This window comes from Panulirus ornatus, chromosome 4, assembly GCF_036320965.1.
Source record: "Panulirus ornatus isolate Po-2019 chromosome 4, ASM3632096v1, whole genome shotgun sequence".
Taxonomy (NCBI): Eukaryota; Metazoa; Arthropoda; class Malacostraca; order Decapoda; family Palinuridae; genus Panulirus; species Panulirus ornatus.
Genome location: NC_092227.1, coordinates 70845345 through 70864288, shown reverse-complemented (window position 1 = coordinate 70864288; position 18944 = coordinate 70845345). Strand labels below are relative to the sequence as shown.

Here is an 18944-nt window from a genome sequence, read left to right as displayed (position 1 = left end):
ATTCTTGCATATATTACATCACTCGCACCACCATTTTTCCAGACAAAGTTTCTCACAGCCATGATTCAAGACCATCATTGGTATCCATCTTCAAAAAATGTCAGTAATTTTGGAATTTTAGGTAGTTAACTTTTGATATATTATCAATGTGTTTTAAGAAGCACAAGACGGCATGCAAAATATGGTGCATGTATCACTTTCTGACCGATAGTTTTAGTTACCTATTGGGAGAATATGGAGACGTTGATCTGCTGGAATCTCGAGATTTTGGGGTGAGGAAAAGTGGATGAATTGCAAAAGGAAAAAAAATGAAGACACTGTAGAAGTGATAGATTAAAAAAAGCTCATGAAGGTGTTATGGAATCATGGACAGGAAGGAAGATATGAACTGCAGAAAGATGTGAGGAAAGGGAGGATAGAGAACTCAGACGAGAGAGCGAAAATCATCTCTGTAAACAGAGGTGTGTGTAATGATTTGCCTGCTCCAAACCTGACTCGAACTTTTGTCAGTGACAGCTTGTTTTCGTGGTATTTGAGTCTTCTTTTCTTGCTCTGGGGTACCATTCGTGGCACAGGTTGTGCGTGCATCTTGTGAAGGGAGGGGCCTACTGGTAGGTGAGGCCCCTTGAGTCAGGGAGTAACACCGCCATAAAGATGATATTAGTATGGATGTATAGCAGCATATATTTTTCTTTTACACGTTCTACGAAAATAATTGTCATATGCTGTTAATATTTATGAAAATCTTTTTGACTGATAAATCTCTACAGACGTCAATAGAATACAGTCCATAGGGAGGCAATTTGTGACACCACTTCTTGCTAAATGTTTTATTATCTTCACCCCTACACACGACTGTATGGTATGATGGTGTAAACTTTGACCTGATTCTTAAGGATCAGGTCAAAGTTCCGGGAAACCTACTGTAGAGTCGTACCATCGTTCTCAATTACTTTTCTTTCAGGCCACAATGGGTAAAGAGTATTCCCAGTAATATTTTGTCAAACTGTATACGTTTAGTACTTGTTGGTGCACGATATAGAGGTTGACTTTCTTAGACTTCCAAGTCAATAGTGAACATAAGCCAGTCATACTTGTAAATTGTCTTAACATACCATTGATTATATAGTATTTTGCCTCTGCTGAAATTCAATTTTTTGGATGATCTTAGCTCATGCCTCAGTATTCAAAATGTCTTTGCCAGCTACTTTTCAGTGGGGTGGACTAAAGTTCTTATATTTTTTTTTTTTCTTAAGCCAGTTCTGTTTGCCAATTAAAAAAATCGATTTTGTTTATTGTCATTATTAGCAAGCATACTTCTTCTCCAGTTGATCTTCTCTTCATAAGGAGACTGTTGTATGAAAGCTTTTACACACTGAATTGATAAGTGTGTATGCTACTGTGAATTCAAAACCAATAATCAAACACTTTTTGCTTGAACCAAAATGGTGGACCAGTTTGTTGGAACCTACTACGCAAACTCCCCCGGTCTCCACTGCCGCGTTTCAGCGGCTCAAATATTTATTATTTACAATGTATCAACAACATATAAGATTTCCTAAAGGATTGTCACAGAATTTCTAGTTTCCACTAACCATTGTTTTTATGCGTATATCAATTGGGTACTCTTCAGACTCCCCGGAACGTTAATATAATCGCAGTTTACGTCAGTATACTTAAAACTTGGTAAATCTTTTACGAAATGAGGGGAAACTTTGATTTTTTTATATAGGTTTTCAAGACAGAGAATTTCTAGTATTACGTTCATATTGGGGTTATTTAGTTTAGTTACCCTCTATAAACAAGGGAGACAACAGCGTCAGTCTGCCATCGGCTTTGTTGTTCAAAATGGCGTTTACAGACGACTTACTATTGAGAGTGTAGCAAATTTAATTTCAGTCAGTTATCAGGCTTTAACCGCGTGAGGTATGTTATCAAATGTATTGAGAACTTTTACAACAAAGTATGAGGTAGTAAGAGCAAGTTTTGTGTCGCAACAAGTCTTATAAGTTACTAAAAAAGTGAATCGGCGTCCGAGTTTGGTTTTGTGATGAGTATCGCCGTCAACCATCATCTGTAATTGAGGCAGCCGCGACGTGCGCAAAACCCCTCTCTTCCCGTGAGCAAACTTGTTAATGTAGGTGGCACATGCTCTTGTACCAAGGAAGTGTTTATTTAATCCTTGAGGCAGCAAGTGGAGCATCAATGCAGCTGTTTACCAGAGAATATGTAGGGGTCGCGGCGATGGCTCCAGTCGTCCCGCTGACATTGGGGAGGAGAGCACCACATACACTCATACACACATACACACACATTGTACGAACATGACCGCCTTTGGCACTGTCAGAGATCATTAGCTATATACTCTCAGGTTATTGTGGGTATGGCATTCAGGGATACTATTAATTGGAAGTCAGTAGTTGTACGAAGGGTGGAAGGGACAAAGGTTTCAGGATTTAGTATGTACTTAAATAGATTTGAGATATGATGAAAAGCAAAAGGGTAATGTAAATCATTATTAAGATTGAAGGAATTTTGAATTTATAATATATATATATATATATATATATATATATATATATATATATATATATATATATATATATATAAAGCACAGCCTACCATAACCTACTTAAATGTTTATGGCCAAATATATGAAAACTGATGCTCTGTTGTAGAAGTCTTATAATGAGACAGTGCATACTAAGGAATTCGAATCTGAGTTAGTTAAGAAGGATTGGCAACCTTAATATTCGGTTTTGTAAAAAGATATTTTGCTGGTAATATATTTGATGTTACAAATGACTGAAGAAAATCTGGTTTAGTCCATGATTAGCTTTATATATTGAGTGGCATTGTTCTGCAATATTAATATAGTATTCAGAGAATACATTAACAGTTGCAGAGCATGAATTGTTGCATTATACATTAGTACATGAAAATAACTGAAACATCTCTCATAAACAGAACTAGTGAAAACCCCACTTCCCTAGATTTGTCTCATTTTTCAGTATTGTAATTGAAATATGCAAACTTCACTTTTGCCAGCTTTTCCAAGCCTTTTGGTAATGATATATGCTGCATGTAGTTTATGCACATAAGCAACTAAACCTCCCACCAGCTACATTGGAAATGCAATCCCCAAAAATACATATGTTCCAAATATTAGAGTTGACAAATGTATGCTGGTAGAAAAATAATTTGAGGTTTTCAAAAGTTGAATTTTAGAAGTGTTTCTTCTCTACTTTTACCAAATTTTCCTTGGTGTACTGAAGCAGTCTACCAGAAGGGAATCAGTACATGCTCAGAGGAATAAGAGAACATAAGAAAATAGAATTTGGTGGTGGTTATTTTGCCGACTAATATGGTTGGGTGGATCACCTGTTACTTTGCTGGTGAATCAAACTTTATTTTGCACCTGGAGATCAGACATTATTTTGCTGACTTTTCAGTATCATCATTATTCATTAATGCTCTCCTTGATGATTTTTACCAAACTTAGTTTGATACCTTGTAATTTTCTGAAGAGTTGGCAGTAGTTTTCCACTATATCAGCATTTCATTCTCTTATGGAGCATTAAGCTATCTGCTATATTTCATATCCTACTCAAAGCAGTTTGCTGTACTGCCAGATCAAGTATAGACATGTAGCGAAATTCTTTAGGGTAACTTATTACGTAGACACTCAGCTGTGAGAATATTGATGTTTTCACATTGGAGTAAATTCAACCTAGCAAACCTGTTGCCAGCTATGTAACAATTATGGAGTTGCAAACTATTTTGTAATCTTGGAGTTTCCCCAGTTTTTTAAGTCAAATTCAGTGTTCCCATTTTCATGACTAATTCTAGTGAATTAGAGCATTATTAAATGCTTTGAGATAAGGATCTCAGGCTGTATCTTATATTTCTTGTTACAGTAAAATACTTGCAGTGTTTGATGGGTGAATACTTTTTTTCAGAATGAGTGCCCATGAATAAATATTTTCCTTCATAATCTGTAAGATCTGCTTACAGAGATATGCTCTCAGAATTTTGTGAAGCCTTTAGTACCAGTAGCATGCAGTGATCTGACTAGAATTTATGCACAAGTTCACTTCAGATGACAAAAATTATCTTTTTTTTTAATCACAAAGAAGTCGATGTGTGAATAGAAATTTGATATGAAGAATATCAACAATGTTCTGGCTTTCTATCTGAATGCAATAGAGAACTTGCTATGAAAGATGCCTTTTGACTGCCAACTCCTGCAGCATGTTCAAATAGCTGACACATTTCCATCTGTAATGGAGCAAGAATGCATTATACTGTAGATGCCGAGGAGCAGAGTTTTTAAATACTAGCCCTACATATTTCCACTGGGAATTCTAGAGAAAGAGACCACTGCTCTGGAAGACTTACCTGCAGAGATATGCTGACAAAGTTTGTGAAGTATTCAGCACTAGAAGCATGCAGTGATGTGGCTAAGAATTTGCATAATTCCACTTCAAACCACATTGGTGAAGTCAAGGGTGTTAGCAGAAGGTACTTTGCTAACTTGGCCTGAGTTATGTTGTGATTATTAAAAGATTTTCACTGTCATGCAAGCAGTTGGTAAGAACAGGAGTAAGTTTAGAGGGACCATGTCAACAGACACACTGAGTACCATGCTTCTCAGAAAACTAGTTCAGTGTTGATGTTCTGAATAGAACTACAATGATGCGTTGAAGCAAAAAGTACAGTTATATATTGATCTAAAATAAACAGGTTGCACCTGCTTTTACAGACCAGTGTGGAAATACAGTAATTTTCAGTAAGTAATTCTTAAAGAGAATTTGCTTGTATGAAGTTTGTGGAATGCTTAAAGCAGCTGCCAAGAACTGTGAAACACTCACTGAGGGTACTCCTTTTATATTATTTGCTAATCCTTATTATGATGTACAGGTGGATGCAATGGAATCTTGAATTGTATTTTTTATTCTGAAAATACTGTATTCATATATATATTTTTTTTTTTACTGTTTTTTGATAATCCATGTTGCCATTCCTGCTCTCCACTTTTAAATATTTGCATATAATTCATTCAGATTTCAGTTTGTTAATTCATGATTACACCTGAGATTTGAAATTGTATCCCCATTTTAAAAGTTTGTTGTAATGCCAGACTACAGTACTGTATGTTTGTCCAGATGACTGCAGCATGTGTAACAGTCATTGTACACCCAGTTTATCACTGCAGCACATAGCAGTTGTGATATGTTGAGTAGATATATGCAATAAAAATTTGACACTTTTCTGCCCAGTACAGCAAGACAAACCAGATCACATAAATCAGTCAATTGTTTAGAACAAATAGCATTTCTCTGTCATTATGATTGCTTAGAATGTAAACCCCATATGGGGAAAACCAACACTTTTGGCAGCTGTATTCCTTTAACAGAAGTGTAAGTGATGTGTAAAACTTAACAAAAATGAATATGGATATTGATCATACAACTTATGTAATACAAGATTATGTTTGATCCACCAATGTCGACATCAGCAAAATGATGCTTGATTTATATCTATCAATCATTTAGCAAAATATCATTTGAATCAGAGGTGCCAGGGAAATAACCATTGCCATTTTTAATGAATACATATATAAAGAATAATTAGATCATCATTTATAACAAAGTAACCTCAAAGTTTTGAAATTGCATAAAGAATAATGAAGATGGGTGCTGTCAGAATATGATTTATAGGTTGTAATCATTAATGGAGCCAAATACTAGATCTTGGAAGGTTGTAATCATTAATGGAGCCAAACACTAGATATAGGAAGGAACCTATGTTGACGGTCAGATTTTTTGTGAAAACAGAATTATCATTATTATCTGTTTTCCTGAACTTATATTTCCATTTTTTTTTGGTACATGTTCTCACAAGTTGAGATTAAAAAGTTAACAAAATACCAAAGATGATGCAGATGGATATCAAAGGATAAACATTCTTAGCAAGAAATGATCACTATTGACTCATGGGGAATAGTATGCCCAGTTAGCTGAGTGATTACATATGCGAATATATAATTGTATTTCAATTTCTAAAAGGGGAAACAGAGGAGGCAAGCGGGGAGTGCTCATCCTCCTCAAAGGATCAGATTAGGGTGTTTGAATGTGTGTTGCTGTAACCAGGATGAGAAGAAAGTAGAGATAGATAGTATGTTTGAGGAAAGAAACCTGAATGTTATGGCTCTGAGTGAAGTGAAACTCAAGGGTAAAGGGGAAGAATGGTTGGTGAGAGGACAAAAGCTAAGGAAGGAGTAGCACTACTCCTGAAGCAGGAGTTGCAGGATTGTGTGATATAGGGTAAGAAAATAAATTCTAGATTGATGTGGGTAAAACTGAAAGAGGATGTTGAGAGATGGGTGATTATTGGTGCCTATGCACCTGGTCATGAGAAGAATGATCATGAGAGGCAAGTGTTTTGGGAGTAGCTAAGTGAATGTGTCAGCAGCTTTGGTGCACAAGACCAGGTATTAGTTAACCCTGGTATACCACATCATTCCAGTTCAATCTATTCCTTGAACGCCTCTCACCCCTCTGTGTGTTCAGGCCCTGATCGCTCAAAATCTTTTACACTCCATCCTTTTACTTCCAGTTTGGCCTCCCGCTTCTCCTTGTTCCCTCCACCTGTAACACATATATCCCCTTTGTCAGTCTTTCCTCATTCATTCTCTCCATACGCCCAGACCATTTCAACACACCCTCTTCTGCTCTCTCAACCACACTTTTGTTATTACCACTTATTTCTCTTGCCCTTTCATTATTTAGTTGATCTAACCACCTTACACCACGTATTATCCTTAAAGTTTTCTTTTCTACCACACCCACCCTCCTCCATACAATCCTGTCTATAGCCCATGCCTTGCAACCTTGTAATATTGTTGAAACTACTATTCCATCAAATGTACCTGTTTTTGCTCTTCAAGATAACATTCTCTCTTTCCACACATTTTTCATCGCTCCCAGAACCTTTGCTCCTTCCCCCATCCTGTGACTCACTTTTGCTTCCATGGTTCCATTCGCTGCTAAGTCCACTTCCAGATATTGAAAACACTTTACTTCCTCCAATTTTTCTCCCTTCAAACTTACATCCCAATGAAGTTGCCCCTCAACCCTGCTAAACCTAATAATCTTGATCTTATTCATTTACGCTCTGCTTTCTTTCACACACTTTTCCAAACTCAGTCACCAACTTCTTCAGTTTCTCACTCGAATCAGCCACCAGTGCTGTTTCATCGACAAACAACAAATGTCTCACTTTCCAGGCCCTCTCATTCCCAACAGACTGCATACTCATGCCTCTCTCCAAAACTCTTGCATTCACCTCCCTAACCACCCCATCCATAAACAAATTGAACATCCAAGGGGACCCCATCAGATACCCCTGGCACAGACCAGTCTTCACTGGGAACCAATCACTCTCCTCTCTTCCTGCTCGTACAAATGCCTTACATCCATGGTAAAAACTTTTCTTAAGAGATTCCACAAAGCATCTCAATCAGCCCTCTCATATGCCTTTTCCAAATCCATAAATGCAAATGCTACATACAAATGCATCTGTTTTTCTAAGTATTTCACACATTCTTCAATGCAAACCCTGATCCATACATCCTCTACCACTTCTGAATCCACACTTCACTTCCCATCTGATACTGTGTACATGCCTAGGTTAAAAGAGGGATATGCACAAGTATATGTATGTGAGAAGGGGAGATGGTCAACGGGCATTATTAGATTACGTATTGATTTATAGGAGTGTAAAAGAGACTTTTGGATGTAAATGGAGGGGAGGGTGAAAATTTGTAGAGGTTTTCAAAAAAGAGGAGACATTGTTGGGAGAAGAGAGTGGTGAGAATAAGTGAGCTTAGAAAGGAGACATGTGAAAAAATACTGGGAAAATTGAGTGTAGAGTGGCAGAAGGTGAGAGCAGGTGAAGTGCACCCGTGAATATGAAGACTATATGGGGTAAGGATGAAATGAAGCTTTTTTGGAGAAATTTGAATGTTTGTATAAATGGCTTTTAGAATGAGAGAAACGTGGTCTTACTGGGTGATATGAGTGCAAAAGTGGGATGTGATGAAATTGGTGAGATAGTTGGTAAATGGGAAGTGCCTGGAGTAAATGAGAATGGAAAATATGTTGTGGATATTTGTGCTCAGAGGGGTTTATTCCTTGCAAACACCTTTTTGTAGCACAAGATGATCTAGAGATATACATGGATGAGGATTGGTGGAAGAGAAGAGCAGAAGGCTTTGATTATGTGGCCATGGATGAAAGATTGAGAAAGGCCATGCTAGATTCTAGAGTTGTGAGAGGATTCTTTGGAGACTGACCATTTTGCAGTTCTCATGGGGATGAGGATAAGGGATAAGTGGATGTGTCATGTAAGGAAGAGTGGGGATGTAAAAGTGTTGACAAGCTAGATGAATTGGAAAAAATGCAGGGAAGAGTATGAAAGGAAGGTAACTGAAAGCTGATATGGAAGTGCTGTGAATGTAGGGATACAGTATGTGTGAATAAGGTTTTTAAAATTACATTTGTATCATATTTGATTGTTGTTTCCTGTGTCAGTGAGGTAGCACCAGAAAACAGATAAGGACTCATCCAACCATATACACACATATATATACATACACACGCATTCATGTACATACACATATACATATCAGCATATGCACGTATACATCCATATACATGCACATATATAGACATATACATATATACACATGTAGATATTCATACTTGCTTGCCTTCATCCATTCTTGGCACCACCCTGCCCCATAGGAAACAGCATCGCCACCCCCTGTGTCAGCGAGGTAGCTCCAGGAAAACAGACAAAAATGGCCACATTCGTTCACACTCAGTCTCTGGTAGTCATGTATGATGCACCAAAACCACATCTACCTGTCCGCATCCGGGCCACACAGATCTTTCCATGGTTTACTCCAGATGTTTCACATGCCCTGGTTCAGTCCATTGACAGCACGTCGACCCCAATGTACCTACATTGTTCCAATTCACTCTATTCCTTACTCGCTTCTTTCCCTTCTAAGTGTTTAGGCCCCAATTGCTCAAAATCTTCGCCTTCGTCTCCATAAGATAGTGATTAGACATCCCACCAGCTGCCTCTCTCAGCACATTTACAACCAAAAATCTCTCTTTTACACAACTTTCAATTAATAAGTAATCTGATAATGCCCTTTGACCATCTCTCTTACTCGGATATACTTGTGTATATCTCTCTCTTTTCAAACCAGGAACCAGGGATTCCCAATCACCAGGCTTTCTTCAGCACGCAAATCCACAAGCTCTTCACCATTTTCATTCACAACACTGAACACCCCATACACTTCAATTATACCGTCAACTGCCACATTTCTCATCTCATTCAAATTACCCAACACTAATACCCGGTCTTGTGCACCAAAACTGCTGACACACTCACTCAGCTGTTCCCAAAACACCTGCCTGTCATGATCTTTTGTCTCATGACCAGATGCATAAGCACTGATAATCACACATCTCTTGCCATCCACTTTCAGTTTTACCCACATCAATGAAGAATTTACGTTTGTACTCTATTACACACTCCCACAACTCCTGCTTCAGTAGTGTTACTCCTTCCTTAACTCTTGTCCTCTTACCAGCCCCTGACTTTACTCCTAAGACATTTCCAAACCATTCTTCCCCTTTACCCTTGAGCTTTGTTTCACTTAGAGCCAGAACATCCATGTTTCTTTCCACAGAATACTACCCATCTCACCTTTCTCTCTTTCCACACATTCTTCATCACTCCGAAAACCTTCAACACCTCCCCCATCCTATGACTCATTTCTTCCATTGTTCCATTTGCTGCTAAGTCCACTTCCAGATATCTAAAACACTTCACTTCCTCCAATTTCTCTCCATTTTATATGACAGCTAGAGACTGAGTATGAACGAATGTGGCCTTTTTTGTCTTTTCCTGGCAGTACCTCGTTGAAGCAGAGGGCAGGGATGCTATATCCTTTGTGGCGAGGTAGCGACAGGAATGGATGAAGGCAAGTAAGTGTGAATATGTACATGTGTATATATGTATACGTCTGTGTATTTGTATGTAGGCGACTAAAGGGTGCAGGAGCGGGGGCTGGAACCCTCCCTCCTTGTATTTTGAATTACTGAAAGGGAAAACAGGAGTCATGCAGGGAGTGCTCGTCCTTTTTGAAGGCTCAGATTGGGGTGTCTAAATGTGTGTGGATGTAACCAAGATGAGATAAAAGGAGAGATAGGTCGTATGTTTGAGGAAAGTAACCTGGATGTTTTGTTTCCAAGTGAAATTTAGTTCAGGGTTTAAGGGAAGAGTGGTTTGGAATGTCTTGGGAGTAAAGTCAGGGGTTAGTGAAAGGACAAGAGCTAAGGAAGGAGTAGCACCCCTTGTGAAACAGGAGTTGTGGGAATATATGATAGTGTAAGAAAGTAAACTCTAGATTGATATGGGTAAAACTGAAAGTGGAAGGAGAGAGAGGGTGATTATTGGTGCCCATGCACCTGGTTGTGAGAAGAAAGATCATGAGAGGCAAGTGTTTTGGGAGCAGCTGAGTGAGTGTGTTTGCAGCACTGATGCACGAGACTGGGCTATAGTGATGGGTGATTTGAATGCAAAAGTGAGTAATATGGCAGTTGAGGGTACAATTGGTGTACTTGGGGTGTTCAGTGTTGTAAATGGAAATGGTGAAGAGCTTGTGGATTTGTGCGCTGAAAAAGAACTGGTAATTGGAAATGCCTGGTTTGAAAGAGAAATATACATAAGTATACTTATGTGAGTAGGAGAGATGGCCAGAGGGTGTTACTGGATTACGTGTTAATTGATAGGTGTGTAAAAGAGACTTTTGGATGTTGTGTTGAGAGGGGCAGCTGGAGGGATGTCTGATCACTATCTTTTGGAGGCGAAGGTGAAGATTTTTAGAGCTTGGAAAGGAGACTTGTGTGAGGAAGTACCAGGAGAGATTCATTGTAGAATGGCAAAAGGTGAGCGCAAATGACGTAAGGGAAGTGGGAGAGGAAGGGGATGTATTTATAGAAGCAGTGATGGCTTGTGCAAAAGATGCATGTGGCATGAGGTAGTTGGGAGTTGGGCAGAGTAAAGGGTAGTGAATAGTGGGATGATGAAGTGAGATTGTTAGTGAAAGAGAAGAGAGAGGCATTTGGATGATTTTTGCTGGGAAGTAGTGTAAATGACTGGGAGATGTATAAAAGAATGCAGCAGAAGGTCAAGAGAAAAGTGCAAGATGTGAAAAAGAGGGCAAATAAGAGTTGGGGGTGAGAGAGTATCATTAAATTTTAGGGAGAATAAAAGATGTTTTGGAAGGGGGTAAATAAGGTGCGTAAGATGAGAGAACAAATGGTGAAGGGGGCAAATGGGGAGGCAGGAACAAGTTGTAATAAAGTGAGAAGGAGGTGGAGTGGATATTTTTAAGGTTTGTTGAATGTGTTTGATGATAGAGTGGCAGATATTGGGTGTTTTGGTTGGGGTGTTGTGCGAAGTGAGAGGGTCAGGGAGAATAGTTTGGTGAGCAGAGAAGAGGTAGTGAAAGCTTTGTGGAAGATGAAAGCCAGGAAGGTGGCAGGCTTAAATGGTATTGCATTGGAATTTATTAAAAAAAATGGGTGACTTTGTTGTTGATTGGTTGGTAAGGATATTCAGTTTATGTTTGGATCATGGTGAAGTGCCTGAGGATTGGCGGAATGCATGCATAGTGCTATTGCACAAAGGCAAAGGGGATAAAGGTGAGTGTTCAAATTACAGAGGCATAATTTGTTGAGTATTCCTGGAAAATTATGTGGGAGGTTTTCGATTGAGAGGGTAAAGGCACGTGCAGAGCATCATATTGGGTAAGAGTGGTGTGGTTTCAGAAGTGGTAGAGGATGTGTGGGTCAGGTATTTGCCTTGAAGAATGTGTGTTAGAAATATCTAGAAAAACAGATGGATTTATATGTAGCATTTATGGATATGGGGAAGGCATATGACAGGGTTGATACAGATGGTGTGATAGGTAAGTTGCTAGATACAGTGATAGGTAAGTTGCTAGATACAGTGAAAAGTTTTTACCAAGGATGTAAGGCATGTGTACAAGCAGGAAGAGAGGAAAGTGATTGGTTCCCAGTGAACGTCGGTTTACGGCAGGGGTGCGTGATGTCTCCATGGTTGTTTAATTTGTTTATGGATGGGGTTAGGGAGGTGAATGCACAAGTTTTGGAGAGAGGGGCAAGCATGCAGTCTGTTGTGGATGAGAGGGCTTGGGAAGTGAGTCATTTGTTGTTCGCTGATGATACAGCACTGTGACTGATTCAGGTGAGAAACTGCAGAGGTTGGTGACTGAGTTTGGAAAAGTGTGTAAAAGCAGAAAGTTGAGAGTAAATGTAAATAAGAGCAAGGTTATTAGGTTCAATAGGGTTGACGGGCAAGTTATTTGGGAAGTAAGTTTGAATGAAGAAAAACTTGAGGAAGTGAAGTGTTTTAGAGATCTGGGAGTGGACTTAGCAGCGGATGGAACCATGGAAACGGAAGTGAGTCACCGGGTGGGGGAGGAGGCGAAGGTTCTATGAGCATTTAAGAATGTGTGGAAGGCAAGAACATTATCTCAGAGCAAAAATGGGTATGTTTGAAGGAATAGTGGTTCCAACAATGTTATATGGTTGCGAGGCATAGGCTATAGATAGGGTTGTATGGAGGAGGGTGGATATGTTGGAAATGAAATGTTTGAGGACAGTATGTGATGTGAGGTGGTTTGATCAAGTAAGGAATGAAAGGGTAAGAGAGACATGTCATAGTAAAAAGTGTGGTTGAGAGAGCAGAAGAGGGTTTATTGAAATGATTTGGGCACATAGAGAGAATTAGTGAGGAAAGATTGACAAAGAGGATATATGAATCAGAGGTGGATGAAAGGAGAAAGCGGGTGACCAAATTTTAGGGGAAGGATGGAGTGAAAAAGATTTTGATTGATTGGGGCCTAAACATGCAGAAGGGTAAAAGGCATGCAAGGAATAGAGTGAATTGGAACGATTTGGTATACCGGGGTCGACATGCTGTCAATGGATTGAACCAGGGCATGTGAAGTGTCTGGGGTAAACCATGTAAAGGTCTGGGGTGCCTGGATCTGGTAGGGGAGCTGTGGTTTTGGTGCATTACACATGACAGCTAGAAACTGAGTGTGAACAAATGTTGCCTTTTTGTCTTTTCCCAGCGCTACTTCACAGGGGGAGGGGGATGCTGTTACATGTGTGGCGGGGTGGTGATGGGAGTGAATAAGGGCAGCAAGTATGAATTATGTACATGTGTATATATTTATATGTCTGTGTATGTATATATATGTATACGTTAAAATGCAAAGTATAATATAATAAAAGGTATATTATTATACATAACCACCATCTCCCACATTAGCAGGGTAGTGCAAGAAAAGAGACGAGGAATGGCCCAATGCACCCACACACACGTGTATAGACTTAAACGCCGACACACACACATCTACAAACATAATTTTGATTTTTTTTCGCTGTCTCCCGCGTTTGTGAGGTAGGGCAAGGGAACAGACGAAAGAAATGGCCCAACCCACCCCCATACACATTTATATACACACACACGTCCACACACGCAAATATACATACCCATACATCTCAATGTACACATATATACACACACAGACACATACATATACACACATACACACAGTTCACACTGTCTGCCTTTATTCATTCCCATCGCTACCTTGCCACACATGGAATAACATCCCCCTCCCCCCTCACGTGTGCGAGGTAGCGCTAGGAAAGACAACAAAGGCCCCATTCATTCACACTCAGTCTCTAGCTGTCATGCAATAATGCCCGAAACCCCAGCTCCCTTTCCACATCCAGGCCCCACAGAACTTTCCATGGTTTACCCCAGACGCTTCATATGCCCTGATTCAATCCATTTACAGCACGTCGACCCCGGTATACCACATCGATCCAATTCACTCTATTCCTTGCCCGCCTTTCACCCTCCTTCATGTTCAGGCCCCGATCACTCAAAATCTTTTTCACTCCATCTTTCCACCTCCAATTTGGTCTCCCACTTCTCCTCGTTCCCTCCACCTCCGACACATATATCCTCTTGATCAATCTTTCCTCACTCATTCTCTCCATGTGCCCAAACCATTTCAAAACACCCTCTTCTGCTCTCTCAACCACGCTCTTTTTATTTCCACACCTCTCTCTTACCCTTACATTACTTACTCGATCATACCACCTCACACCGCATATTGTCCTCAAACATCTCATTTCCAGCACATCCACCCTCCTTCGCAGAACTCTATCCATAGCCCACGCCTCGCACCCATACAACATTTTAATGTATACATATATATTCATATATACACATGTACATATCCATACTTGCTGCCTTCATCCACTCCCGTCACCACCCCACCACACATGAAATAGCATATCCCTCCCCTCCTGTTCCAGCGAGGCATTGCCAGGAACAGAAAAAAAATTTCCATATTCATTCACACTCAGTCTCTAGCTGTAATGCTCCGAAACCACAGATCCCTCTCCACGTCCAGGCCCTACAGACCTTTCCATGGTTTACCCCAGAAGCTTTACATGCCCTGGTTCAGTCCATTGACAGCATGTCGACCCAGGTATACCACATCATTCCAATTCACTGTATTCCTTGCACGCCTTTCACCCTCCTGTATGATCAGGTTCCAATCGCTCAGAATCTTTTTCACTCCATCCTTCCACCTCATTTTGCCTTCGCTTCTCCTTCTTCCCTCCAACTCTGACAAATATATCGTCTTTGTCAATCTTTCCTCACTCATTCTCTCCATGTGTCCAAACTATTTCAACACACTTTCTGCTCTCTCAACCACACTTTTTATTACCACACATCTCTCTTACCCTTTCATTTCTTACCCGATCAAACCACCTCACACCTCATATTGTCTTCAAACATTTCATTTCCAACACATCCACCCTCTGCACAACCTCATCTATAGCCTCTACCTCACAACCATATAGCATTGTTGGAACTGCTATTTCTTCAAACATACCCATTTTTGCTTTCCAAGATAACATTCTTACCTCCCAGACATTCTTCAATACTCCTGGAACCTTTGCTCCCATCCCCACCCTTTGACTCACTTCTGCTTCCATGGTTCCATCCGCTGCTAAGTCCACTCCCAGATATCTAAAAGTCTTCTTCCTCCAGTTTTTCTCCGTTCAAAAACTCCCCATTGACGTGGCCCTCAACTCTACTGAACATTATAATGTTGCTCTTATTCTCATTTCCTCTCAGCTTTCGTCTTTCACACTTTACCAAACTCAGTCACCAACTTCTGCAGTTTCTCATCTGAATCAGCCACCAATGCAGTATCATCAGCAAACAACAACTGACCCACTTCACAAGCTCTCTCATCCACAACAGACTGCATACTTGCCCCTCTCTCCAAAACTCTAGCATTCACCTCCCTAACAACCTCGTCCATAATCAAATTAAACAACCATGGAGACGTCACACACCCTTGTTGCAAACCTACATTCACAGGGAACCAGTCACTTTCTTCTCTTCCTGATCGTACACATGCCTTACATCCTTGGTAAAAACTTTTCAATGCATCTAGCAGATTACTTCCCACACCATATACTGTTGAAACCTTCCACAAAGCTTGTCTATCCTCCCTATCATATGTCGTCTCCAGATCCAAAAATGCTTCATATAAATCCATCTGTTTCAAGTATTTCTAACATACATTCTTCAAGGCAGCAGGTTTGGATGGTATTGCAGTGGAATTTATTAAAAAAGGGGGTGACTGTATTGTTGACTGGTTGGTAAGGTTATTTAATGTATGTATGACTCATGGTGAGGTGCCTGAGGATTGGCGGAATGCGTGCATAGTGCCATTGTACAAAGGCAAAGGGGATAAGAGTGAGTGCTCAAATTACAGAGGTATAAGTTTGTTGAGTATTCCTGGTAAATTATATGGGAGGGTATTGATTGAGAGGGTGAAGGCATGTACAGAGCATCAGATTGGGGAAGAGCAGTGTGGTTTCAGAAGTGGTAGAGGATGTGTGGATCAGGTGTTTGCTTTGAAGAATGTATGTGAGAAATACTTGGAAAAGCAAATGGATTTGTATGTAGCATTTATGGATCTGGAGAAGGCATATGATAGAGTTGATAGAGATGCTCTGTGGAAGGTATTAAGAATATATGGTGTGGGAGGCAAGTTGTTAGAAGCAGTGAAAAGTTTTTATCGAGGATGTAAGGCATGTGTACGTGTAGGAAGAGAGGAAAGTGATTGGTTCTCAGTGAATGTAGGTTTGCGGCAGGGGTGTGTGATGTCTCCATGGTTGTTTAATTTGTTTATGGATGGGGTTGTTAGGGAGGTGAATGCAAGAGTTTTGGAAAGAGGGGCAAGTATGAAGTCTGTTGGGGATGAGAGAGCTTGGGAAGTGAGTCAGTTGTTGTTCGCTGATGATACAGCGCTGGTGGCTGATTCATGTGAGAAACTGCAGAAGCTGGTGACTGAGTTTGGTAAAGTGTGTGAAAGAAGAAAGTTAAGAGTAAATGTGAATAAGAGCAAGGTTATTAGGTACAGTAGGGTTGAGGGTCAAGTCAATTGGGAGGTGAGTTTGAATGGAGAAAAATTGGAGGAAGTGAAGTGTTTTAGATATCTGGGAGTGGATCTGGCAGCGGATGGAACCATGGAAGCGGAAGTGGATCATGGGGTGGGGGAGGGGGCGAAAATTCTGGGAGCCTTGAAGAATGTGTGGAAGTCGAGAACATTATCTCGGAAAGCAAAAATGGATATGTTTGAAGGAATAGTAGTTCCAACAATGTTGTATGGTTGCGAGGCGTGGGCTATGGATAGAGTTGTGCGCAGGAGGATGGATGTGCTGGAAATGAGATGTTTGAGGACAATGTGTGGTGTGAGGTGGTTTGATCGAGTAAGTAATGTAAGGGTAAGAGAGATGTGTGGAAATAAAAAGAGCATGGTTGAGAGAGCAGAAGAGGGTGTTTTGAAATGGTTTGGTCACATGGAGAGAATGAGTGGGGAAAGATTGACCAAGAGGATGTATGTGTCGGAGGTGGAGGGAACGAGGAGAAGAGGGAGACCAAATTGGAGGTGGAAAGATGGAGTGAAAAAGATTTTGTGTGATCGGGGCCTGAACATGCAGGAGGGTGAAAGGAGGGCAAGGAATAGAGTGAATTGGAGCGATGTGGTATACCGGGGTTGACGTGCTGTCGGTGGATGGAATCAAGGCATGTGAAGCGTCTGGGGTAAACCATGGAAAGCTGTGTAGGTATGTATATTTGCGTGTGTGGACGTATGTATATACATGTGTATGGGGGGTGGGTTGGGCCATTTCTTTCGTCTGTTTCCTTGTGCTACCTCGCAAACGCGGGAGACGGCAAAAAAAAAAAAAAAAAAAAAATTCTTCAAAGCAAACACTTGATCCACACATCCTGTACAACTTCTGAAACCACACTGCTCTTCCCCAATCTGATGGTCTGTACATACCTTTACTCTCTCAGTCGATACCCTCCCATATAATTTCCCAGGAATACTCAACAAATCTTTGTCTCTGTAATTTGAAATGCTCACCTCAGTCCCCTTTGCCTTTGTACATTGGCACTTTGGATGCATTTCACCAATCCTCAGGCACTTCACCATGATTCATACATACACTGGATATCCTTACCAACCAATCAACAACACAGTCACCCCCATTTTTTTTAATAAATTGCACTGCAGTACCGTGTGAATCGACTGCTTTACTGGCTTTCACTACCTCTTCTCTGTTCATGAAACCATTCTCCCTGGCCCTCTCACTTCGTGCACCACACTGACCAAAACATCCTATATCTGCCACTCTATCATCAAATCCATTCAATAAACCTTCAAAACGTTCACTCGATCTCCTCACCTCATCACTAGTTATTACCTCCCCATTTGCCCCCTTCACTGATATTGCCATTTATTCTCATATCTTATGCACTTTATTTACCTCCTTCTAAAACATCTTTTTATTCTCCCCAAAATTTAATGATGCTCTCTCACCCCAACTCTCATTTGCCCTCTTTTTCACCTCTTGCACCTTTCCCTTGACCTTCTGCCTCTTTCTTTTATACATCTCCCACTCATTTGCACTACTTCCCTGCAAGAATCATCCAAATGCTTCTCTCTTCTCTTTCACTGTTCTGAAAAAATTGGTTTTATAGGTTAGGCACCAGTATTTTTTGCCCGATTGAATCATAACGTTAAAACATAATTCAAGAAATGTTGAAAGATACTGAGGTAACTTATGGACATTGGTGGGAGGGGGACACAGACACACACACACACACACACACACACACACACACACACACACACACACACACACACACACACACACCCCGGGTAGCAACAGAAGGGGGTCAATCTGCTTGGAGCTATTATGGTGGGTTGGCTTTTTTTTTTTATATGCTGTTACCTTGACATCTGCTTTTTTACCCCACCTACATGTGCTTTGCGGTAGGTTTGTGCTGCAATGCCTAGCCCAAGGACTTGTCTAAAGAGGATATTGCTACTATTATACCCTTGTAGAAGGCAGGGAAGTGTTATAAAGAAATAGCTGAAACTAGTGGGCTGGCATTACGAAGTGTGCATAGATGGACGAAGCGCTTCCTTGATGGTGGTGGCATTGAATTCCTTCCCAGAAGAAACAACCTGGATGACCTCATAGTACTTCTCAATGCACTGATAAGATTATCCAGCATCAAGTAGACAAGAATCCACATATTTCAGCTTGATTGTTAAAGGAAGACAAACCTAGGCTACTTATTCATGTGTTGATACATACTATTGGTAGCCAGATTCGTGATGACTTGAAATTCACGTGTGTCTCTGCAGGAAACCA

At 40.5% G+C, this 18944-nt stretch overlaps 1 protein-coding gene across 4 annotated transcripts in view; it reads left to right on the top strand.

Moving 5' to 3' along the window:
- The first annotated feature begins 1786 nt into the window (after positions 1 to 1786).
- The window catches only part of LOC139767188 (uncharacterized), a 285192-nt gene continuing 268034 nt past the window's right edge, over positions 1787 to 18944 (top strand). Inside the window, exon 1 of one of the 4 annotated variants that reach the window (XM_071696252.1) lies at positions 1787 to 1926. The gene's annotated coding sequence lies outside the window, so the exon portion shown is untranslated. Of the gene's footprint in view, positions 2138 to 18944 lie in introns of all 4 variants that reach the window. The other 3 variants (XM_071696284.1, XM_071696262.1, XM_071696273.1) reach the window with 3 other exon arrangements.